Source organism: Stenella coeruleoalba (genome assembly GCF_951394435.1).
Source record: "Stenella coeruleoalba genome assembly, chromosome: 10".
Lineage (NCBI taxonomy): Eukaryota > Metazoa > Chordata > Mammalia > Artiodactyla > Delphinidae > Stenella > Stenella coeruleoalba.
In genome coordinates, this window is record NC_137156.1 from 88,158,355 (window position 1) to 88,185,756 (window position 27,402).

Here is a 27,402-nt window from a genome sequence, read left to right on the forward strand (position 1 = left end):
TTACACGAGTCTTCTGTAAAACTCATTTCTTTGACAAGGCAATTTGCCTCCCTATTTATGTTGCGAATAAATCTATGAATGGTGTGCTGTATTAATGGTTTGCTCTAAAATCTCCAGTTCTCTCCAATAAAGTTCAGAAACACTTCTCTGAGCCCCGACTGCACTTTAGAATCACTTGAAGAAAAATTTTAAAACAGATATTTAATCCTACCCCTAGAAATTCTAATTTATCTGGCCATTAATATTTTTGAAAAGTCCCCCCAAATGATTCTCATGTGTAGCCCAGCAGAGAACAGTGGTCCATACGATCAAGCTTAATCTCCTTAGCATGGTATTCACTGCTTTTCCAAATAGGGTCAACTCAAGTTAGCTTCAGAACTCACCACATTCCACCAATCTTATCCTATTTATCTTATGCTCAGTTGTTATTTTTAAAAATCCTTTTGTTTTCCTGAAGACATCTTGAGTCATTCTCATGGTATCCTTTTACATTCTGAAATAGGAACAAACTAAAAGTATAGCAGTTTGCTCCAAAGTCTTTCACACTCCTATTCATCTGTGTTTGCTGGTAATATACAGAAAAGCAAGCCACAATATTCTGTTTCATGACTCTGATGGAGTTTTGAAATGGCCAGGTTATATGATTTTTGCTAATGAGGTAAAAATTCCAGGGAGGATTTTCTTTCTTGAAATAAAGGCAAAACATGGACTGAGGGGGGAAAAAAATAACTTCTGTCTCTTTGCACTGCTCCTTCCTGACTGAACAAAGATGTGAAGCCTAGTAGTACTGTAGCCATCTTGTGACCATGACGTAAACAACATGAAGATGAAGGCCTACAGATTAAAGTTGGAAAAACAGAAGAGCCGATATCCCTGTTGATATCAATGAACTGTTATGTCACTCCTGAACCACCAACTAACCACTTTACCAAAGCACGTTTTTTAAGCCACTAAACTAGGTTTTTCTGTGATTTGCAGCAAAATGTGCTCCTAAATAAAATTACTATGATTATATTTTGAATTACTTGATTCATAAGATTACTGAAAAATAAACCTAATCACTTTAAAACATAGGGACTTTTCGAGGCAATTTTAGTGTCAGAATTGAAGAAAAACAATATACTACAACATAATGATTAACTTCATAATGAGCAGAAGTTATACTTAACTGGGTAGGAGAAACATTGGGACCATAATTTGGGGATGTTCAGAAAAATGCTGTTTGCTTGTGTGTTTTTTAAATGGTTTTGAAATGTGTTTTTTCTTAGGTTTCTGTATTTTTAAAATTTTTGCCACAGCTCTATCAATCCCTTTATTCATTCATTTATGAAATCAATGTGGCACCCCAGATCTACAAAATGGCTGGTAGTTGTATCTAAATAATTCATTCTGGGTTAATAAGCCTTTTAAATGTACATGATTTTGGTTATTCATGGGTTGCATAAATTCATAATGGAGTACAAGGTCTTTCTTGCAACGGATGCACACTGCATTTGTCATTCAAGAATATTCCTTTGATGAATTCAGTTAAAATTTACTCAGCTGTCAGGGCCTACTGAATAATGAAAAAAATTGATCCCAGAAAATTTAGATATTTGGTGTGGAATACTGTATATTTAAAATGTATCCTTTATTATGCATACCCACTTTAAAATCAAATGGTTGGATTCTATAATCAAATGGATTTTAGAGCCCAAGTATGCTCTTTTTGGGGTAATGAAAATGGTCTATAAAGCATTTATGACAAAGTTCAAAACCTAAGGTTAATACAAAAGGGTTTGAAAGCAATCACCAGGTAAGTAGAATTTAGCATAGGAAATGAAAGGCAAAGATGGGGAAATAAAATGACGAGAAGCAGTGGCAGAAGGGGATTGGAAAGGAACATTAATACTTCTCATAATGAAAAAGAATATAGGTAGATGATAGAGAATAGGGTAATGGTGAGGAATAACGGATGGAGTTACTTCAGCCTACACTAGAGAAAACCGATAATAAACAAAAGTCAGTTGGCTGATCTGTGGGTGTCCTGAACTTTTAAAAGATGAATAAATCAAGTGCTTGTAATGAAACTTTCAGGATGAGAAAAGCACATGGGGCCTGCATCTAATTTCCCAGGCTTCAAGAAAATGCATGTCGTGTCTATTGCCAAACAAAAACAAATCCAGGAGAGCTATTTAACAGACACCAGTGAAAATAAAGATCAACAGAAATTGCCTTCTAAAAATATTTTTAGAGGAATTTAAAAGCGAGGAGGTCCTCATTATTTCCATTTCTCTACAGATTGCTCGTGTGCCTCTATTATTTTATGCTCTTTTCCTTTCAGTAAATGCTAATGAGAAAATGATATGCATATGCATAATCTGGGCACAGCTACATATGTGAGATGATGTTCTGTGCATTAATTTGCCAGCTTCATTTCTGTCAGCCTTACATATTGAAGAGCTGGAAGAAAGTTCTGGAGGAGGAGATTTCACCCAATCACTATGAACACTCAAGAAGTCAGGTCATTTTTCATGGTATTTACTACCACGGAGTGATGGAACTGGCTGGGGCTCTGAAAACCTGTTCATTCTTCTCTGACTAATCCTTCCACTCTCTAAAACCAACATTGTTCTTGGTCAGGTCTTTGTATGACAGCTGGATTGCATGTTCTATCATTATCTCCAAGACTTAACGTCTGTTCATTCTGCACATAAAAAACGAACACCCTGAGTAACAATTTCCAATGAATCAATCTGATAAAATCCATGAAGGAGAGAAGAAAGAAGTACCTCGCACATCACTGGATAAACAGTTTTGGTAAATAAGTTTGGCCAAAATTCTATGGAATAAAACACCAAATGCTATTTCATTTTTGAAGAGTTACCCAGTATTCATAAAATTTGATATTAATTAATTAAAAAAATTCTTGCATGCATTATTTTTGCAAGTGGTTAAATTCCTTGGACAACCTGGGTCCAAATCTTATATCTACCATGTACTAAACAACTGGACCTTGGGCAAGTGAATTAACCGAGAGTTTTCTCTTTTTGTGAAATGGAGGTAATGGTAGCACCTAGTTCAAAGCATTGCTGTACTATTTGAATGAGATAATGAACATACACCTCTTGTACTCTGATGTTTTCCAGTACACCAGATCACTTACTTTTAGGTCATAAAATACAGATTAGGTGATTGGTAAGAGAAGACAGCCTGTACCCATTAACAATAGGACAGAATATATTGGGTTTCTTCTTTATGTTTAGCCTCATTGACTCGTATAATGTTGGAATCAGGTACAGGTGAAGTTATGCCTTAAAACAGATGTCCAGTAGTGACTAACGCATGAGGAGAGAAGCCATGAGATCCTGAAGGGGGAAGAGCACAGGACCATAAGAGTTCAGGACTAAGACTATGGGCCCTCAAGGATATTTGATTACTTAGGTAATGTCAGTTTCCATGTTTCACTTGTTTTTGTTACTTTTCCAGCATACTGAAAGTGATAAGCCAGTGAAGTTTTGTGGTTCAGGGCAAGGCGTTGCTTAATTCCCAAATAACTGTCCCAGTAAAATGTGTTTTTCTATCACCTGATAGGTCACTTGGAATGTCCCAGATACAAAATTGGCTTAAGACTTTTAACGGCTGCAGCTAAAAGGGTATTGAGGAAATTTAGGCAAGGTTTAGAAAAATCAGTCTGGAATCTGATAGGTTCTGCTCTAGTTGTTTTTGCCAAAGTGTGAAGAGTCTTTTGTCCATAGAGTTTCTGGAACCGTCACTAACCCCATAGGCGTTTTTGGAATGGTACACAATGTAGGTCTATTAATATCCATATCAGATATAATTTCAATGAACCTGAGGACACAGGGTGGGATGGGGAAGCTGGGGCGAAGTGAGAGTAGCATCAACATATATGCACTACCGAATGTAAAACAGTTAGCTAGTGGGAAGCAGCCGCATAGCCCAGGGAGATCAGCTCGATGTTCTGCGCAGACCTAGAGGGGTGGGATAGGGAGGGTGGGAGGGAGGCTCAGGAGGGAGGTGGATATGGGGATGTATGTATGCATATGGCTGATTCACTTTGTTTTACAACAGAAACTAACATAGTATTGTGAAGCATTTATACTCCAATAAGAATCTATTTTTTTTAAAAAAAAAGAATTTTTGGCAACTTCTAATGATAATCTTTCTGCAGTATGTTTTACCTGGCAGTTACATTTGCTAAGTAGATTCTTACCTATACAATTTGAGGAAGCTATGTCACAGAAGAGAAAGGAGTATACTTCTAATCATAGTCCCGAAGTAACAATCTGAAGTTGGGACCTTGGAAGGGATTCAGGAGTGTTTACCACTGCTTGAGTGGTTTCAGTGCTCTGAGTGACCTAATCTGCTGTGGCAGGGGAACTGAACGTGTGTAGAGTGGCACTGTATTAACAAGTAGAGGGTACTGCTGTTCGTTTTTATTTGTAAATAATTCACTTCAAGAGTTTCAAGAAAGGACCAGAGCTACTGGATTCTAATATTTCTCTTGGGGCAGCATCACTGAACAGATTTTGGGCAGCTGTCCTTTTGTTTTTCAACCAATAAGTGATGTTGGCTCTTCCAATGACTTCTGTTTGTAATATCTACAAGTATGCTTATTTATAGATTTTTGATTCTTAAAAAACAGAACTCTCTGTTCATGTTTTTATTTGGGGGGCAGTTATTTTATCTGTAGAGTCAGATGTTTGTTTTCATTCCTAGCTTTTTTAATTTCTAGAATATTTTCAATATATTTAGTCACATCTTGGAGATCTTCTAAATCAGTAGTTTCCACCCCAATTATTTCTTTTGTACTATGTCCCCCTTTCAAGCCCCTATTTTCAGTCCATTACAAAAGAGAGAACAAAACTCCTTTGACTTCTACTATTGAATCTACCCCAGAATACTCTTACCTAAAGTCTATTTTTAAAGTCTCCTATTTGCTCATCTTTATATTTGTTTACAATTTGGAATCTTTGACCAATCTACTCTTAAGGGAAAGGCTTTGGGGGCTTACAGAGTGCGTTTTCTATTTTTCTTGCCATTTTAAGGCCAATCTTCAACTTGTGTACATTTGGAGTATTTAAATATTCTCCTGGTCTTTCCTCCTCCTGCTGTTTTCAACCCTCTTCCCTGACTTGGGAGCTTACAATTTAGTGAATGGGTTTGTTCAGATACAGTAGTTCAGGATAGTAAATATCCTGAAATATCTTGAATTCCATGATAATTTTTACTTCTGTCTTCCAGAGGTATAGAAATTATGACCCTTAACTCAGCTCTGAACTGGGGTTTAAATTCTACTTATATAGATCCGCATTCTGGTTTAGCAAGTTTAAAGGAATGTGGTTGTTTTTTTGAAGTCCATATTCCTTCTTCTTTCATGGGCTGTTTAGTTGGTATTTCTTCTAGAGTCCTCAGTAGAATTTAGTCACAATCCTTCCATGGTGAGTTAGTGTCTAGGATGTGAGGATTAGTGACATTTTCCCTAAAGTATATTCTTATTTCCTTAAACATTCATTAATTCTCTATCTCTTGGCAAACTTGAATTACCTCAAATTCTGTCAGTTTAAAAAGATAAAAATGATCTATTAATGAACTGAGTTAGCTTTTCTAATTTCAGAATTTTACACCCAACCACCAGCCCTTATTCAAGAGGCATTATCTGTTTCTCTTCCTGGAGTACAAGAGTGTAAGGGGTTGAGGGCAAATCAATTTTCTTCCCCACTTATCTAAACTGATGATCTCTTTTCTGAAAAGATTTCCAGACTAATATTGAGAATGGGCAATGGGAGTGAAAAAAAAGTTTTCTTTAAAAAATGGAAACAATCTAAGTGTCTATCATCAGATGAATGGATAAAGAAGATGTGGCACATATATACAATGGAATATTACTCAGCCATAAAAAGAAACAAAATTGAGCTATTTGTAAGGAGGTGGATGGACCTAGAGTCTGTCATACAGAGTGAAGTAAGTCAGAAAGAGAAAGACAAATACCGTATGCTAACACATATATATGGAATTTAAGAAAAAAAAATGTCATGAAGAACCTAGGGGTAAGACAGGAATAAAGACACAGACCTACTAGAGAATGGACTTGAGGATATGGGGAGGGGGAAGGGTAAGCTGTGACAAAGCAAGAGAGTGGCATGGACATATATACACTACCAAACGTAAGGTAGATAGCTAGTGGGAAGTAGCCGCATAACACAGGGAGATCAGCTCGGTGCTTTGTGACCACCTAGAGGGGTGGGATAGGGAGGGTGGGAGGGAGGGAGACGCAAGAGGGAAGAGATATGGGAACATGTGTGTGTGTATGGCTGATTCACTTTGTTATAAAGCAGAAACTGGCACACCATTGTAGAGCAATTATACTCCAATAAAGATGTAAAAAACCAACAAACAAAAAAAGGTTATTAAAATTTCTAACTAAGATTGTAAAAAAAAAAATCTGTACACTGTAAATCTTTGTGAAAAATCAATAAAATTAATCTAAAGTATATGTCAAGGTTCTAAATAATTGTTAAAATATACAATCATAAGAGTGGTTAAATCTGCTGGCCACTCTCCCCTCCAGACCTCTTGATACCTTCCAGAGAGGTGGAAAGAAAAACAGTTGACTTGAGCTAGATCACCTCAAGGGAGCTTCAAGTTTGAAAGCGTTTGACTTACGATATTAGGGCTCTAATGTTTAATAATAGTTTTTAGAAAAATAGGTTTTACTCATAGACGCCTTCTAGGGATTTATCACTCCTGAAATCAGCATTAGTGTGTACATAACTTTTCAGCTTCATTTCTTGTCCACTTCCCCTTTCTCCTTCAATGATACAGCCATTCAGAATTTGGAATTCCTCAGACACAGCTTCCTCCATCTAAGATTTCAAATGTATTATTCCCCTTTTTTGAATATATTCCCTATCCTCTATCTTTTACCCCATTGGCCTGATTGATGTCATTAAATGGTCAGGTCTCATCTTAAACAGTTACTTCCCCCATTTAATACATTTTTCTCTACTAAAACTGTAGGGAGCTCACTGGGCTTGTTCTCTGCTATCTTTGCAGTGATAAACCAGCACATGGTACATAAAAAACACTTAAAAAATATGTGCTGAATAAATAGCTAATACTCTAGGCAATGGGTTCTAAGGAAGTAAAGGGAAATTGGAAGATTAGCTATGGATATTGAAATATTAAAATTTTTGTCAGAGAGGGTTCAAGATGGCAGCATATGAAGATAATAAATTCACTTCCTCCCATGACATAACATGTCTAAAGCTATATATGAAATAATTCCTTGGAAAGGGAACTGAAAACTGGATGGACAGAGCCTCCACAAAAGAGAGTAAAAGGACAGCATCAAGATGGGTAGGCACGGCAGAGAGATGGGTTTGCCAAGGAAAAACCCACACCCTAGCTGCTGAGATCCACTGAGAAGAACTGCAAGGTATGAATCTTTTCCCTGAGAAGCAAGTGATCCAACCTCCACATTGGGCACCCAAACCCCTAGATCCTGCACTGGAGAGGCCAGCCTCTGAAACACCTGGCTTTGAAAATCAAGAGGAAACATGCCCAGAAAAATTATTTAAGTGCAGCAAAAGGAAAATTCACTCTTAAACAACTCACGTGTAAATTCACTCAGCCTGAAAAGCAGCACAAAAATACCAGATTAAAAAGCACATGGACCACAGGTGAAAGAGGACCCACTTACTAATCTTGAAGTATCTGCCACAGAGGCAGGAACCAGTTGGGACACTCCCCAGTGACCGAGTGTCCTATGGAAGGAGACATTTCTGTGATCTCAGGCTACTGGTGCTGGTGGGACCCATTCTGGAATTCTCCATCTTAGCACTAATGTGCACTCCCCATTGAGAGCCCCATCCCCCCTTGCACCTCAACCAGGCCTCACAGCCAGCCAAGCAATAGCCCCACTCACTAGCACCTTGTGGTGGCTGCCACCAAGCCCTGCAGCCTGTCCAGAGGCCATCCCCACCCACCAGAACATTATGGCAGCCACAGCCCTGACACAACAGAAGGGCACATGCAGCCCACAGAGGGGATACCCCTTGAGTGCCTGGCTCTGGTGGCAGGTGGGATTATGCGCCTGAGCCCCACAGGACACTTCCTAAATAAGACCACTCCTTCAAGACCGGGAGAGACAGCTGGTATACCTAATACATTAAGAAAAAAAAAAGAAGTAAAATTGGGCAAGATGAGAAAAGAGAGGAATATGTTCCAACAGAAAGAACAAGCTAAAACCTCAGAAAACAAAAAGGAGATAAGCAATGTACCTGATAAAGAGTTAAAGTAATGGTTGTAAAGATGCTCACCAAACTTGGGTGAAAAATGGATAAACACAGTGAGAACTTCAACAAAAAGATAGAAAATATAAGAAATTATCAAACAGAGATGAAACAACTGAAAAATATACTAGAGCGTTTCCACAGCAGACTGGATGAGGTAGAAGAATGAATCAGTGAGCTAGAAGACAAAATAATGGAACTTATCCAGAGCAGAAGAATGAAAAAATAATTTTAAATAGTGAAGATACTTTAAGGGACATTTGTAACAACATCAAGTGGAATAACATTTACATTACAGGGGTCCCAGAAGGAGATGAGAGAGAAAAAGAGCCAGAAAAATTATTTGAAGAACTAGTGGCTGAAAACATCCTTAATCTGAGGAAGGAAACAGACATCTAGGTCCAAGAAGCCAAGAGAGTTCCAAATAAGATGAACCCAAAGAGACACATACCAAGACACATCATAATTAAAATGGTAAAAGTAAAGGATAAAGAGATAATCCTAAAAGCATCAAGAGACAAATTTGTTATGTACATGGGAAACCCCTTAAGGCTATTAGCAGATTTTCTAAGAGAAATTTTATAGACAACAGGGGAGTGGCATAATACATACAAAGTGCTGGAAGGAAAAACTTCCAACCAAGAATTCCCTACCCAGCAAGGTTATCATTCATAATTGAAGAAGAGATCAAGTTTCCCAGATAAATGAAAGCTAAAAAAGTTTGTCGTCATTAACCTGGCCCTACAATAAATGTTAAAGGACGTCTAGAAGCTGAAAAGTAATGATACTAATTAATAATAAGAAAACATAAAAATCTCAATGGAAAATGTAAATACATAGAAAAGGCAGTGGATCAATCACTCGTAAAGCAAGCATGGAATTAGTTAAAAGACAAAAGTAGTGAAAATGACTAAAATTACAAAAATTAGTTAAGGATGTATAAAATTATAATATGTAAAATGTATCATCCAAAGCATGAAACATGGGGAGGGGTAAAAAGATAAATCTTTGGAGTGTGTTCAAATTTAAGTTGGTGCCAACTTAAAACATCCTTAAAACTTACATGGGATGTCATGTATGTACCTCACATAACATATAAACATGTAGTAAATAAATAAACATGTAGTAAATACACAAATAAAATGAGAAAGGAATCTAAATATAACACTAAAGAAAACCACCAAAACACAAGGGAAGAGGGAAAGAGAAGAAAGGAACAAAGAGGAATTTACAGAACAGCCAGAAAACAACGAACAAAATGGTAATAAGTACAGACCTATCAATAACTACTTTAAATGTAAAGAAAGTAAATTTGCCAATCAAAAGACATAGAGTGGCTAAATGGATAAACCAAGAGCCATCTATATTATGCTCTCTCCTACAAGAGACTCACCTCAGAAGAAAAGACACACAGCATGAAATAGAAGGGATGACAAAAGATATTCCATACAAATTGAAATGAAAAGAAGTCTGGTGTCATTGTACTCATAGTGGACAAAGTAGACTTTAAAACAAAAACTATAACAAAAGACAAAGAAGGGTGTTACATAATGATAAGTCAATCCAGCAAGAATATATATAACATTTATAAATGTATATGTACCCAGCAGAAGAGCATCATGATGTATAAAGAAAATATTAATGGGCTTAAAGGGAGAAATTGAAAGTAATAACAATAATAGTAGAAGAATTTAACACCCCACTACATCAAAGGATAGATCATCCAGACCAACAAAATAATTAATAAGGAAACATCAGCCTTAAATAATACATTAGATCAATTGATTTAATAGATAGATACAGAACACTCCATCCAATAGCAGCAGAACACAGTGTTCTCAAATGCACATGGAACATTATCCAGGATAAATCAGTGTTAGTCACAAAACAAGTCTCAACAAATTCAAGAAGACTGAAATCATATTAAGCACCTTCCATGACCACAATGGGATAAAACTAGATATGAACCAGAAGAAAAAAATGGGGAAAACCACAAAAGCATTGAGATTAAACAAATGCCACTGAACAACAAATGAGTCACCAAAGAAATCAAATGAGAAATTAAAAAATACCTAGAGACAAATGAAAACAGAAATACTACACACCAAAATTTATGGGCTGCAGTAAAAGTGGTTCTAAGATGGAAGTTCACAGTAATACCAGCCTACCTCAAGAAACAAAAAAGTATTTCCAAGTAAACAATCTAATTCCATATATAAAGAACTAGAAGAAAAACAAACAAGGACAAAATTAGTAGAATAAAGGAAATGATAAAGGGTGGAAAAAAATGAAATAGAGATTATAAATAATTAGAAAAAACTCAGTAACACTAAGAGCTGGTTCTTTGAAAACATAAACTAAATAGACAAACCTTTAGGTAGACTAACAAAGAAAAAAAGAGAGCTCAAATAAACAAAATCAGAAATGAAAGAGACGTTACAACTTACACCACAGAAATATGAAGGATCATAAGAGATTACTATGAATAATTATATGCCAAAAGTTTCTTCCTAGAAGAAATGGATAAATTCCTAGAAACATACAATCTTCCAACACTGAATCATGAAGAAATAGAAATCTGAATACACCAATTATTCATAAGGAGATTGAAACAGCAATAAAAAAATTCTCAACAAATAAAAGGCAAGGACCAGAAACCTTTACTTGTGAATTCTACAAAATATTCAAAGATTTAATACCTCTCCTTCTCAAACTCTTCCAAAATATCAAAGAGGATGGAAACTTTCACATACATTTTACAAAGCCAGCACAAACCAGACAAGGACACCCCAAAAAAGAAAACTACAGGTAAATATATCCTGATGAACATAGATGTAAAAATACTCAGCAAAACACTAACAAACCAAATACAACAATACTTTTAAAAACTCAGACATTGCAATCAAGTGGGATTTATTCCAGGGATGCAAGGATGATTCAACAGTCACAAATCAATCAATATGAAACATCATAGTAACAAAATGAAGGATAAAAATCTTATGATCATCTCAAAAGATGGAGAAAAGGCATTTGACAAAATTCAACATACTTTCAAGGGGAAAACTCTCAATAAATTGAGTACGGAGGGAATTTACCTCAACACAATAAAAGCTATATATGACAACCCAGAGCAAACACCATATTCAATAATGAAAAGGTGAAAGCTTTTCCTCTAAGATCAAGAACAAGATAAGGGTGCCCACTATCACTATTTTATTCAACATAATATTGGAAGTATTAGCCACAGCAATTAGGCACACACACACACACACACAAAAGAAATAGAACGCATCAGAATTGGAAAGGAGAAAGTAAAACTGTCACTATTTTCAGATGACATGATACTATTTATAGAAAACCCTAAAACTCCACCAAAATACTGTGAGAACCAATAGTCACAGGATATAAAATCAATGTAAAGACGTCAAAGGTATCTCTATAAAGTATTAATGAACTATCAGGCACAGAAATTAAGAAAATAATTCCATCTAGAATTGCATCAAAAATAATAACATAACTAGGAACAATTTTAACCAAGGAGGTGAAAGACCTGCACACTGAAAATGGTAAGGTGCTGATGAAAGAAATTGAAGAAGATACAAATAAATGGAAAGATCATCTATGTTCATGAATTGGAAGACTTAATGCTGTTAAAATGTCCATACTACCCAAAGCAATCAACAGATTCAATGCAATCCCTATCAGAATTCCATATTTCACAGAACTAGAAGAAATAATTCTAAGTTTGAATGGAACCACAAAAGATTGTGAACAGCCAAAAAAAATCTTTAGAAAGAAGAAGAAAGCTGGAAATACACTCCCTCATTTTAAATTATACTACAAAGCTATAGTAATCAAAACAGTATGATACTTACAAAACAGACACAGAGATTGATGGAACAGAATCAAGAGCACAGAAATCATCTCACACAAACATGTGTAATTAATTTACAACAAAGAAGCAAAGAACATATAATGGATAAAGGATAGTCCCATCAATAAGTGGTTTTGGGAAAACTGGACAGCCACATGCAAAAGAATGAATCCCTACCACTATTTTACACTACACACAAAAATTAACTCAAAATGTATCAATGACTTGAATGTAAGACCTGAAACCATAAAATTCCTAGAAGAAAACATAGGTATTAACTTCACTGACATTGATCTTAACAATGTTTTTCTGTATCTGACTCCAAAGGCAAGGAAACAAAAGGAAAAAAAAACAAATAGGACTACACCAAACTAAAAAGGTTCTGCACTCTGAAGGAAACTGTCATCTAAATGAAAAGGCAACTTATTAAATGGGAAAGCTATGTGTAAATCATATATTTGATAAGGGTTAATATCCAAATTATATAAGGGCACTCATACAACTCAAAACAACAACAAAAAACAACAACCCAAGTAAAAATGGGCAGAGGATTTAAATAGACATTTTTTTCAAAGAAGACATACAGATGGCCAATAGGCACAGGAAAAGATGTTTAACATTGTTAATCATTAGAGATATGCAAATCAAAACCACAGTGAGATATCACCTTGCATCTGTTAGCATGGCTATTATCAAAAAGACAAGAAATAACAAATGTTGAAAATGATGTGGAAAAAGAGAACACCCTTACACTGTTGGTGGGACTGTAAATTGGTGCAGTCACTGTGGAGAACGGTGTAAAGATTCCTTACAAAAATAAGACTACCATATAACCCAGCTATTCTACTTCTGGGTATTTAACCAAAGAACAGAAAAACACTAGTTTGAAAAGATATATGTACCCCTACGTTCATTGCAGCATTACTTACAATAGCCAAGATATGGAAACAACCTAACCTGTCCATTGATGGATAAATGGATAAAGACATACACACACACACACATTCACATCTACACATATACACACAATGGAATACTACTCAGCCATAAAAAGAAATAAATCCTGTTATTTGCAACAGTATGAGTGAAACTTGAAGGTATTATGCTAAGTGAAATAAGTCATATGGAGAAAGACAAATACTGTATGATTTCACTCACATGTGGAATCTAAAAAAAACAACAAATGATCAAAATTAAATAACATACCCTCATAGATACAGAGAACAGATTAGTGGTTACCAGAGGGCAAAGGTGTTTGGGGGTGAGGGAAATGCATGAAGGGTGTCCAATGTATGATGATGGATGGCACATAGGACTTGTGGGTGGTGATTACTTAGCAGTGTATACACATGTCAAATTATAATGCTGTACACCTAAAACTTATATAATAATTTGTCAACTGCAAAATAACACTCAAATAGCTTTGAAAGTAAGAGTGTCACCCAATACTGTCACCAAATTTAATAGCATATTACAATGGAATGTGTATACTCAAGGGATTGAATTAGTATACAGGTTAGGGGCTGTGTGTAGGAACTTTAAGTAGTTTCTCCAACTACTTTAAGTGTTTTCTTAAAACGGGGGGGGGGATATTTTTTAAATTAACCTGTAATTACTTATGGAGCATAATTTATCTATATAATACCACAAGTCAGTAATATTTACACATATTTGAGTGTTCACTATGTACCAGACATTATGTAAAGACTGGAGACAGAATGGTGGATTGTTGACTGCAATGAATAATTCAGCAGCTAGTTTTTATTTAAACATTTTAAACTCTACCACCCTCCAACCTCTACTCATTGTTTTGGGCACCAAGTATGAATCATAGCCCACAAACCAAGAAATGTAAGAACTGGGAATATTTTTAGTTTCTAGAACTTAATGTCTGCTATAAGATTTTGTTTTTCCAAGAGGTAAAATATTAATTTCAATGAGCTCAGGGATCTGCTCTTCCCTCCCTTTCTCTCTACATTTGTGTCTAAATTCTAGTGGGTTTATGTAATGTCAGGGCATATTAGCTTAGAGTGGGGGTGAACGCAAGCTTGTTTGGGTCAACACTGCCTATCGACATGAGCATTTGCTGATAAGCTGTCATTCCTACCTGGACCTGGACATCAGTCCATCTGGCTACTGCAATTCACCCTTCTTCCCAAATGCCATTTTCAGATCCGTCTGCTCTCTGTGCCTCCCAAGCTCTGCTGTAGCCAGGGAAACTCCCTGAGGAAGTCTCGGTCTCATCTGCCTACACATATCTTGCAGAAATGTATTCTATAGTCCCCACCACGCTGCATGGGGAAACCAATAACTGGCCATATGTTGGGATTTATCTAGTATATGAGGATAGTAATTGAGCTATTTTATCAGATATCAAAATAATGTCACTTAAATAAGATAGAAGATTATTTCTTCCTTATGGAAAAATATGGGAAGGTGGTTCTCTGTTGCTACAATGCTTTAAGTGTGTCATTATCCAGGCTTCTTTCACCTCATTGCTCTATCTCAACCTGTGGTCCAGTTTTCACCACTCTTTTTCATTATAGTCAAGGAAAAAAGGGCATACTTAGTCACATGATCAAACCTAGCTGCACAGAAGGCCAAGAAAAACAGCCTTTTGCCTGGGAAGACAGGAGGCAATTAAATCTTGCAAGTTCTACCACTAAAGAAAAGAGGAAATAGATATGGTATATGTGTGGGGTAACCAGAAAAATCTGCTCTTCTGGGGACATGTCTCCCTCATCCTGTTCTAGGTTTTCCATTGTTTCCACCTTGAGAATAAATCTAAGGGTTCAGGGCTCCTTCTGCCCACTCACGTCCAAGTTCTTTTCTTCCCCCCAGTCCTCCTTCCTTTTCAGCACCCCATGGTATTATTATTATTATTGTGATGGGAGTTAGGGAGAGGGCCAGACGGGGTCAGGAAGACTTCTCTCAAGGAGCAATCACCATTTGCCATAACAATAATTATGCTTCTTAAAAATCAGAAGCCAAAAATGGATTGTTTTGTATTCTTCTCAGTCATCATTTTTCTGAGGTTTTGAGCATAAAATAATTAAGTGGGTGCCTTAATGGGGGAGGGCCATGAAGTAATGATAAATGCTTTGAACTAAAAACATATTGGTTAAGATATCAAACATTGTCTGATTAATTATGAATAAACTGGACTCTCATTTAAAATAACCTGAATTTAATTTTTGGTCCTGTTGCTCTCAATTAACTTTGACGAAATTCTGAGTTTCGCTACTTTCTTAGATAATTGTATAAACAAAGAACATGAGGACTATTTTTTAAAAAATGGCTAAGCGTGCTTTATGAGGGCAGAACAAACTATAGAAAAGAAATTTCTTGCAAAGAGTTAACTGGGAGAAACATTTTTCCCCTGTGGACTGACAGTCTTTTCTTTAGAATATAGACAATGCTGACCTCCGGATTAAAACTTAAAATTTCATAATAGGTATATAATTTGAAATACCTCTATTAGTTTACATATTAAGATGTCCCAGAGAAATTTTTCTTACACATATTTTAGCAATTATCCTAGAGTAGACAGAATATATATAGCATTTTATGTGTAACTGAAGTACGGCTTTATCACTAACTATGGGCCTGGTAGGGTTAAGTTTTCAGTGCTTGTAGAAAATAATCAGAAATCATACTTTTTTCTATTCCTTCTGTATTTATTGTGAATGGAATTTCAAATATGCCCAATAAATTCTTCAAATGTATAAAAATGTTGTAAATAGTTATTTTTCTAAAGTGTCCTCAAATTAAAACCTTAGCCATGAGTGGTAGCTGGTTTTTTAATTAAAAATGATTATAAGGGCTAATCTCACAGACAACAGGCTTTTGACTCAAGGGTAATTTAATAAAGGTATTTCTCTATTTGCCGACTATGCAGTGAATTGTGCCTGAGATGTTAGTCCTATCTTTTTATTTAAGAAGTGCTGTCAAGGGGTAACTCATAAAAATAGAATCTCATTAGTATTAAACTTAATAATTCACTCAGCAAGCTCATATCCCCAATTCTGTCTGACTATTCTCCATGTCACAAAAATGGCTTCCTAGTTCTGATTTTCATAATAAACCTTTAACCAAATCATCTCCCAGTTAGATTATTCTGCATACAAAGTGGGATTTAATGTATTTAGAAGGAGAATGATACTACTGGAAGGTGTACCGACTGGTTTTACAGATGATGAAACAGAATTTATGTGACTAGTTCAAGGTTATACAGCTATGTTATGTGTGCTTCAAATTCAATTAAAATGAGAATAAGAAGGTATGTGTCAATAAGTACAAATGTTCAAAGCTTAGATGTATAAAAATCTCATAAATATGATAGAGTTGCATCTCCCTTGGGCGTTACAACATAAAGACACTAGGTAAGATGAAATTACCATTTAATGACCATTTAACAGTAATGGTCAAATGACCATTATCTTGGGCTTGACTTTTCAACATTGTACTCAGTGGAGTGCTTCATACTATGGCTTGTTTCTGTTCTATATATTCTTGGTAGCATAGATGCAAGAGATTTGCTGTGGCCACATTTATGTATTACAACGGAAACTGATAAGGAATTTCTCAACAAGTTCAACATAGCTAGTTTTCCTCCAACACTAAAAAAGACCTTGATTTCTTCAGTGAATGACTAATGGATACTACCAAACATTCAAAGAATTAATACCAATCCATTTCAAATTATTCCAATAAATTGAAGATGAGGGAACATTTCCAAACTCATTTTACCAAAGCCAGACAAGGGCATTACAAAAAAAAAAAAAATTCAGGCTAATATCTCTGATGAATATAGATACAAAATCCTCAGCAACATACTAGCAGATGAGACTCAACATCCCATTAAAAGGATCATACACCATGATCAACTGGGATTTATCCCTGAGATGCAAAGATGTTTCAACAAACACAAATCAATAAATGTAATAAACCATATTAACAGAATGGAGAATAAAAATCATATGATCATCTCAACAGATGCAGAAAAGGCACTCGACATAATTCAACATCTTTCACAATAAAAAAAAAAAAAACCAATGGATTAGATATAGAAGGAACATACCTCAACAGAATGAAGGCTATTTATGTCAAGCTCACATTGAGAATCATGTCCAATGGTGAAAAACGAAAAGCTTTTCCTCTAAGATCAAGAAACAAATCCTGTGCTCATGAACTGTAATAATACTGTGAATATGGCCATACTACCCAAAGTGACCTGGAGATTCAGTGAAATCCCTATCAAAATTCCAATGGTATTTTTCAGATAAATAGAAAAAATCAATTCTATAATTCATACAGAATCACAAAAGACTCTAAATAACTAAAGCAATCTTAAGAAGAATAAAGTTACTAATAAGAACCTACTGTATAGCACAGGGAACTCTACTCAGTGCTCTTTGGTGACCTAAATGGGAAAGAAATCTAAAAAAGAGGGGATTATATACATGTATAACTGATTCGATTTGCTGTACAGGAGAAACTAACACAACACTGTAAAGCAACTATACTCCAACAAAGATTAATTTAAAAAAAAGAAGAAGAAAGTTGGAGGCATCATACTACCTGATTTCAAAATACACTACAAAGCTACAGTAGTTAAGACAGTACAGTACTGGCATAAAAACAAACATATAGATAATGGAACAGGATAGAGGCCCAAAAAATAAATCTGTGCATTTATATAGTCAACTGATCACCTACAAAGGTGTCAAGGACACACAAAGGTGCCAAGGACACACAAGGCCAGACTCTTCATTAAAGCGTGTTAGGAAAACTAGATATGCACAAGCTGAAGAATGATATTGAACCCTTATCTCACACCGTATACAAAAATCTATTCAAAATATATTAAGGACTTAAATATAATACCTAAAACTGTAAAACTACTAGAAGGAAACATAGAGGAAAGAGATATGGGAACATATGTATACATATAACTGATTCACTTTGTTATAATGCAGAAACTAACACACCATTGTAAAGCAATTATACTCCAATAAAGATGTTTTTAAAAAAGCTATGCTAGTCTTCCCTTTCTAGTTTGAGGGGATAGTTCATTTTTACTTAAAAAAAAATGAAAAAGAAAAGGGATACCTTGGTTATGTTTTTTATCGAGAAGATATTTATGGTGCTTGTCCAGCTCTTTAGACTGAAAGCTGTGTGAGGGAAGGGGTTGTGTCTGTCTTAATTCCCCAGCATTCATTCTGGTTCTAGGTAGGCAGTACATAGGCATTGAATAAACTTTTGAGAAATGTGTAAATGACAGAATGACTGTATGTTTGATTCCACAACTAGACTTTGAAGTCTTAAATTCAGAAACAATGGCTGATGCTTCTTTTCTATGATGTATTACCTCCCTTGGTGCAAAGTTGAGCACATGGTAGACCCCCAGTAAAGGCACCTTGGATAGGTTAGCGGAGGTTAACACACATCCCCTTTGAAACTTCAACTGTTTTACTCTTTCTCCTTTTTGTTCTACAATATCTTTAGGTCAATAAGGATTTCCCTTCTACTTTTCATCTACTTTTTTTTTCTTGAGTTGACCTCCAAATATTTTTGACCTTATCTCTTGCCTTATCATTGCCTAGTGCCTCTGAGAAAACTCCCAATCTCTAGTTCCATTAACAACTTAATGAGGCCACATCTCACTCAGTCCCCACAATTCAAGTAGTAGATTCATACATCTTCTGTTTGGAAAGAGAAGCAACTTACAGAAAATAATGTTCAAATGTAATATTTTCCTATTGTTAAAGCGTCCTATTACATCTCCAGCTCACAACTCTTTAGCAATAACATAAGGTCTGAAAAAAGGTGATGATTTTTCAGCAAAAGGATAGTTCACCTCTCTAGAGAATAAAACTGTCATAGAGCTTTATGACAAATTGAATCTCAGGGTCTGAAAATATAGACCTTGTTTTCCTTCTTTTATTTGTTTTTTCATTATAAGGATGACCTTGCCTCTATTGTAAGTCAAAAGTAACTAGGGTTTTGTGGTTTCTATAAAGTTACAAGGGACAAAAAGTGTCCATGGCACTGGTCTGTTACTATGCACCTCATCTGGGAGACTTCATAGGTACATCCTTTAGTTTCTACGTGTTGAGATTTACTCCTCAGCCTCCTGGTTAAAGAGAGGGGACACATAAACTAATTGTCTCCATTGTGAGGGAACAATTCTTTCAGGAAAATTTCATGGCTGTAAAAGACAGAAACAAAAAGCAGTAGTAACAGCTCAATCAAATGTCGATTTTTCTTTTAATGTAACAAGGATCTCAAAAGACAAGGGAAGAAAGTACCAGATTTAATTTCCATTTGCTTTAAACAAGCAAGCTGAACAACATACTAACATTTTACTTTCTGACTTTTAACTATATTTTTCCGTTTTAAGGGTAGAAATTAAAGGTGGAAGAGAATACAGTTGACCCTTGAACAACATGGGTTTGAACTGCATGGGTCCACTTACATTTGGAATTTTTTGGATAAATACATACTACAGTACTACATGATCTGTGGTTGATTGAATTTGCAGAGGCAGACCTGCAGCTATTGGGTGCACACTGTAAAGTTATACTCAGATGTGTGACTGCACGGAGGGTCAACTCCCCTAAATCCTGCATGGTTCAAGGGTCAGTTGTAGGTATGTGTTCAATTCTACTCAAGAGGTATTTATTGGGCAGTGTGCCTCAAGAAGCTTACAGGACGAATCCACCAGTAAATCAAACTCTGAATGTGGCAAGAAAAAAACAGTGCTATTAGAATGTGGAAGAAGGGGACCTTAATTTTAATTAGACAATCGCAGACAACCTAATACAGATGACAGCATCCAAAAGATAAGGGTGCTTGAACATGCATAAAAAGGGGAAATGACGTTAGAAGTGAGGGAATGCCATAACGGAAACACTAAAGTAATAAAATCCAGGGCGTGTTCACAGACCATGAGATGTACAGCTCTATATTGCAGGAGCACTGTAGGAGACACGGCTGGGCAGACAGCAACACGTGCTAGCGTGGATAATATTGGGTGACAGATTAAGAGGCTTGATATCAGTTCTGCAGGCAATAAAGCATAGGGGCTATAGGTGTGGGAGTCTGAAATCTGGAAGAATTGAGTTCAAGACCTGGTGTCAACATTTACTAGCTGTGTGGCCTTATGTAGTTCACTAGGTCTCTCTCTGAGAGTGATTAGCAATGCGGGTACAACAGTAGTTCCTACCTCATTTGAATGCTGAGAGGGGCAAATGATCTAATGCATGTAAACATTTAGCACTGTTCCAGGACTAAATCAGTGTGGGAAAAGTGTTAGCTATTACTATTAAGGGCAACGGGATCGAAAGTTTTTGAATTGGGGGATACCGTCACATGTATAACACAAGAAGAGAGGTGAAGGAAGTGTGAAGTGTGGGTTTGGTGTATGTTAGCATTAAGAACAGGAAGCTCATTTGAGAGATGATTGCAGGAGACTATGAAAATCTAGAGCAACGGGGAGCAAGATCCGTTGCTGGAGACAATGTGTGGAAGAGGATTATGAATTTGACTAGGCTTGAGACAAACTGGAAAGTTTTCAGTTCTTCACAGTTAGGATGTGCAAAAGGACATCAACCAAGAATACACAAAATTATATCCTGATGACCCAAACCATATTTACCCTTTTAAAAACCAACATAGCAGATTGAGAGTGCAACTATTCTAGAGATGGAATTCATGACCATATTCTAGAATGTTGCAATTGAAGTGGTGTTTAGTTACATTAGACTGATTTGGTACGTGCCCCAGAATATGCCAGTTATGTTTCAGTGAAGATGGCAAAACTTCTTAACCTTCTAAGTTTTTTTTCAATAATGAAGAGATAACAAACCATATACATATTCACAGTAAAATTAATAAAAGTTGACCCCTCTGAGGGCCCATTAATTCAAGTGAGTCTTCGTCTAGCAAGCATGTTAAAGCAATACTTTGAGATAACCTCACTTCTGATCAACCTGCTTACCTAAAGTATTGTACCTTTAAAGTCAGTGGGCTGTACTGCAAATCTTCAGAAAAAAACACAAAAATTATAGTATATTTGGGGCAACTGGGATTTCTAGGTAGATACTGAGTGACCTCCGACATCAAGGTTGGTGTATACCGGAACAGAGTCAGGAGACCTTGCATGAGACCATCAGTTGAAAATGTTTACCTGTTGAAACTAGTATAAATTTAAGTATATATTAACATTTAAAATTTTCCAATTAAAATATTTTATAAAATTCAGGGTTTCTTCTTTTTTTAATATTTATTTGTTTGTACCAGGTCTTAGTTGTGGCATGTGAACTCTTAGCTGCAGCATGCATGTGGGATCTAGTTCCCTGACCCAGGCCCCCAGCATTGGGAGTGTGGAGTCTTAACCACTGCGCAACCACGTAAGTCCCCAGGGTTTCTTTAAATGAAAAATTCCAGCTACTGTAAAAACAGTTTTCATGTTAGTTTCCGTATTTAAGAATATTGCTTTATGCACATGAGGTCATCAATACACATAGTTTAGTGTCCTGAAAAAAGTCACAGATTTAAATAATAACTTAGACGTGATGGAACATAAAAATAAATAAATAAAAAAGAATGAGACCAGTGGGTTATGAGAGCACATGGGCCAGGACTGAGTTTCACACGTTAGTGTGAAGCAACCCTGCTTTGGTTGAACCTTTGATCGTAGTAGGATACAATACAACTAAGCTAGCATTGCAATAATCAGTCTGAGATCCAATAAAGCTTGGACTGGTATCCAGGACTTTATGAGAACTGGCTACTCTTGGCTCAAAGAGAGCTGACTTTGCTAACTGGAAGAGAGAGAAGAGAGAGACTTCAAAAGCAAGGCCTGAAATCAATCACTCCCTCAAGAACATCTTGCTTTCCTGAAAACCTTTTCCTCTTGAGGTGATGAAAGGAAAAAGGAAAGCTCTTCTACAGCAGAAGAAAGGAAAGGGGAAGAGACACACAATATTTCCTTAGGAAAAATGTATACTTTTACAAGTAAACAACTTTACTGGCTGTCACTATTTATTGAATGCTAGGTCTGCTTTTTTCTGAGAGGTATATTTCTTATGTATACTATCTTATTAAGTCTTCAGCGTGCCCATAAGAAGTGAGGATTATTATCTGTATGCTGTAGAGAAGAAACTAGTGATAACAGAGGGGAAGCAAGTTGGCCAAGACCACACAACCAATACGTGGGGGCACAGAGACTGCAAACCCTGTCATCTGGGCTCCAAGACCAATGCTCTTCATCACTACTCTAGACTGCCTTCTCCCTCAAGTATCTCTATAACATTTACTTAACATTCAGAAATAAAACAATCTAATAAAAACATGCATTTTGACTTTGAAGAATTTTCTACATAGGGCTTTAAATTCATTAATACTACTTTATATTCTACGACAGAAAGTGGTGTTGGTTGCCACCTTGGATTTTCTTTAAACTATACATTTTTTGTGTGTAAATTTCATAAGTAAAAGGAGAAACTGAAAGCTGAGTTCAACAACATTAAACCATGATCATTTCTAAACTCTTTAGTGTTTCATTTTCTCTCTGGGGGAAAATAACACATGATGGGTGATTAAGGAGGTTAATTATGAAAGGCTTCTTGGGGGGAAAAACTTAAAAAAAAAGTAATCAAAAAAAAGAACTTATGCTTTAATGGAAGTGAGTCAGACTCCCATACAGCAGGAAGAACTTTATTTTCAGGTGCAAATTTTGTCAATACGATGATATTTCTGCTTAAAAGCATGAAAATTTCCATATATTGGGGGGGGGGGTGTCTTCTAATTCCATGTCTGCATAAAGTCTCACTCAGAATGAAAGACAGTAGAATGCATAGGTGAAAAGTCAATATTTGAGGACGAAAGAAAACTGTATTTGAGACTCAGATCTACCACTTACCAGCTATCGGGTTTTGTTATTAAAATTGAAATAAAGTAGTATCTACCAAATAGGGTAATTGCGAGTATTTAACGGGATAATGCAAGTGAAGGGCTTAGCACAGTTTCTAGCATCTGCTTATACTCAGTAAATAGAGTTGGTGGTAGTGGTGGTACTGGGGGAAAACAACGGACGTTACCTTTTAGAGTAGACCTTCACAAACTTTAATGTGTTTACAAATCACCTGGAGATCTTGTTAAAATACAGATTCAAATTCAATGCATCTGGAGTGGGGCCCAAGATCGTTCATCTCATATTCTGAGGTGATACTGATACTGCTGGTCTGAGGATCATACCTGAAGGAAACGTCTAGATTAGGGACACTGTATGTAGATCATACATGTAAAAAATAGAAAATACCATTAAGATCATTCCTCCAATGAAGTAAAGAGAGAATAGGGAGTTTTGTAGTAATCATATTCTTTGACAATGATTTTTGCTTTCCAGTCTTGTGCTTTCACCGTTGGACTACTAAATTTAGTTCAGTAAGGTCTTTTGAGCAGTTGCCGACCTCCACAGCAGCGGACAGGTATGCAGATGTGGGTCCTTGCGGGGAATTTACAATTCACCTACAGCGACAAGACTCACCTGAATAATACATTTAGACGGTAACACAAGGATGAATAAAGTCAAGTGCAAAAATGTACAGAATGAGAAATCCATGCTTCTACAGGAAGGAAAGGGGGAAGAAGTTGCTTTCAGTCGCCAGTGGTGATTATCTCAGAGGCCACTATATAGATAATGGCCCATCTCAAGAGCCACCATGAGCGACTCTTCCTAACAACGGTGGGAATTAGGAGACACCCCGCCCCCAAGATATGGAAACTTGAAATTTTATAGGATGAAAACCGTATGGTGAAAATATTTATATCATGTACAACATATTTTCTTCACTTCTTTTTTCAAGATTGTTAGTGGGCAAAGTCAGTGGAATAGTAGCACTTACAGACGCACACCCAGCTGTGTACACATACAACACAAACTCACACACAAACTTCGACAAAGGCCCAAAGGCAAAAATGCTTTATCATTTCACAAAACCTAATTAAAGCAAGTGAAGAATGGAATCAATTAGAGGTAAAGTGCTGTGTAATATAAAGTACTTTCTAATCATTGCATCTAATTAAGAGGAAGAAAAAATCATGACTTTTAAAGGACCTTAATTATTACAGAAAAAGAAAGTTAATTAGCAGAAATTCTCAGCTGGACATTCAGGGATGTTTTTGGACAAAAGGAATATCCAACTAAGGAGACGTGGCAGGCCAAAAAGATCAATGGAATTTCTGAGAAAAGAAGCTGTTGAGAACTCTGAATAATAAAAGCTTGTTTGCTAATCAGTAGCATGCCCCCTATATATACGAGGACCCCAGAAGAAGATACACTATAAACTTGCAGGAACAGGCTATGGGGACCTCTAGTAAATCAGCCAGCCTTGTTTCTACGTTGGGTATGAGAAGTGAACTAGTTTTCAAAGAATTAGCTTCATGAATCAATCTACATTCAACAATTCAAAGGTGCTCCCAGACCTTCCAGTAGCCTCAGGGTTTTCATTATAAACGTGAATTATTTCCTCCAATAATGGGCTGTAATCTGTTGGTCATTATTTTTCTGGTTAATAACATGATGGATATCAGCTTTGCCTCTATTCATTCAAATTCCTCAATCTCCTATTCTTTGTTTTAGGATGATATCTTTCTTCTTAGGACACTGATTTTATTTTCTAATGACACAAATAACACATGCTCATCGAAGATGTTGCAGAAAAATAAGCGCTCAAAACACACAAAGGAAAACTAGGCTATTTTATTTCAGTGCAACTACGGCAAAAAGCCTAGGGTTGGTACCATGAGATCTGAGAGTACCACAGTGGTTTCCTGTGCCCAATGGGATTGTGGTAATCAACTTCGACATAACTTTTTCTCATTTCTGTTAAATATTACCCTTAACAGATACTATTTTGCTATTACTTTAAAAAAATCAGATGGAGAAAATATTTGTGTGACCAGTTTGTTGAACAAGCCATGACCTGTAGAATGTGAGCAGAAAGTAATACTTCTGCCAACCCATTCTCATCGACTCGTGCCTCTTTGCCTCTTGGATAAAATCTCAGGCTAGTCTCACAGATTTTATGACTTCATGTAAATAGCCCAGATTCTCAACAGCTTAAACTTTTTTTCCTGCTCTGGCTCAGACCAGCTTTGGGCTTAAAAGCCTGACATGGGGATGGAACGGGGATGTGGGGCAAGTCCCAACCAGCTCTTTCATAATTTGTACACCTTATGTTTTATTTCTGACTCCTAATTTCCTATGTTTCTTCTCGTTTCTCCAGGACAGGAGCAGAAAGAAAGAGAGAAGGAAGGGTCAGTAAATGTCTCACCAGGCTGGTGAGTTACCATCTGGCCTTGGTATCCATTTGGTATATCCAATGTCCAAAATGGATTTTGCATTTCCTGGGTAATTTTGTGAGTTCTTCAGAGACATTGCAAATTCCCCCGATGAAAGCATCATAAACTGTAGCTATGACCACCACCTTAGCACCTAGTGTCTGGAAGACTACCGTTGTTTGGGGTTCACCTCTCCCCTCCAGGAAGTTTTCTTGGAAGGATGGCTCTTAAAACAACCCCATCTCTCTGGCCTACACGTGTGAGTGCTTTGTACCCCCCAAGCTTCGGTAGGGCAAGCTGTTCTCCAGGCAACCCAGACTCTGCTGTCCTGGCAGGCAGACCTCCCTGGCGTGTGTGACGAACCATTCCTGCATTCTCAAATCCCAGCTGCGCACTGCAAGCTCTCAGAATGGTTTTCTCAGAAGCAGACTCTGAGACAAAGTTTTCAGTACAAGTAATTTATAAGAGAAGCGGTTCCAGGAAGCATCACTAGGGAAGTGAGACAGGGAGGCAGAAGAAGCCAGTGACGGGGATATTTTCAGGCAATTTAGGACACTGCAGGCAACTGGGCCTTATTCCCACTGGGAGCCCTGGGAGACAGTGGTGAACACGCTTGAGAGTCACCCCTTTGTGGAAAGATGATCTGGGGCATTAAAATACCAATTCCTTGTGGCCTTTCTCTGAGCGTTGCTTCCAGGGGACATTCTATTCCCTGAACTTCTGCCTGACCTGTATACAGACCAAGTGAGTTCAAGGGACTTGAGAAAGCCTCAGGCAAAGAGTTCTGAATGGTGGCCTTTGGAATTTGTTGGGTCAGCTCAAGTGGGGGAGAGGAGGGAGCCGTCTGTTTCTTTTATTACTGGCATTTTATATTTTAAAATCTCGTATGTTCGCATGCATGTATGTATGCAGTCGTATTGTGAAAAAATACACATAACATGAAATTTACCATTCTAATCATTTTTAGGTACACAATTTAGGGGCACTGCGTACATTCCTGATGTGGTACAACCATCACCCTATCCATTTCCAGAACTTTTCCATTGTCCCAAACAGAATTCTATGCCTGTTAAACAACAGCTCCCTATGTCTCTTCCCCTTCTGCCCACCCCTCCACAGCCCCTGGTAATTTCTATTCTACTTTCTGTCTCTATACATTTGCCTATTCTAAGTACCGCATATAAGTGGAACCATAAAATATTTGTCCTTTTTGTGTCTGCAAGCCCTTTTGTGATATCTTCATAGTGGACGATAAACTAAAACTAACTAAAAACTAGTTTCACAAACTAGTTTCACAAACTAGTTTCACAAAACTAGTTTCACAAACTTTTTTATCACGACCTGCTGTGGTGGCTTGGCACTTATGGTGTTCTTGGCTTCAAGGGCAGCCAAAAGGAAGGAGGAGTTCCATTTTGACAGCCTGTCCACATCTGTATCAGCTCATGATAACCTAAATAGTGTGTGTTCCACTGAGGGAAAGCAAATATATGATTTTGCCCATTAGCATTATGCCTTTCCATATTACAAGTGGGTGGACCTTGATGCATGAAAGGACAGTATGATTATGAGTTTTAGTTGGCAATAGTCTGCTTTTAAGGTTGTGAATAATACTCTGCAACGCTGGAGGGAGATAAATGTAACTTCTTTAAATGCATACTTATGCTCTACGATTAAATGTTTATATACTTTTTGGTCCTCTAAAAAGGAAAATGATATTATTAGTAAAGGGCAAAAAAATTCCAGACTTTGTTGGATTTTAAGGTCAAGAAATGATGATGAAAAGAGAAAGTTTGCTTCTGGAATGCCAGTTCGGTCATTTACTTATTCAACGTCTTTCTAATTTCATTTATATCTAGTGTTGTTTCAAGAAAGATTTGAGATTGG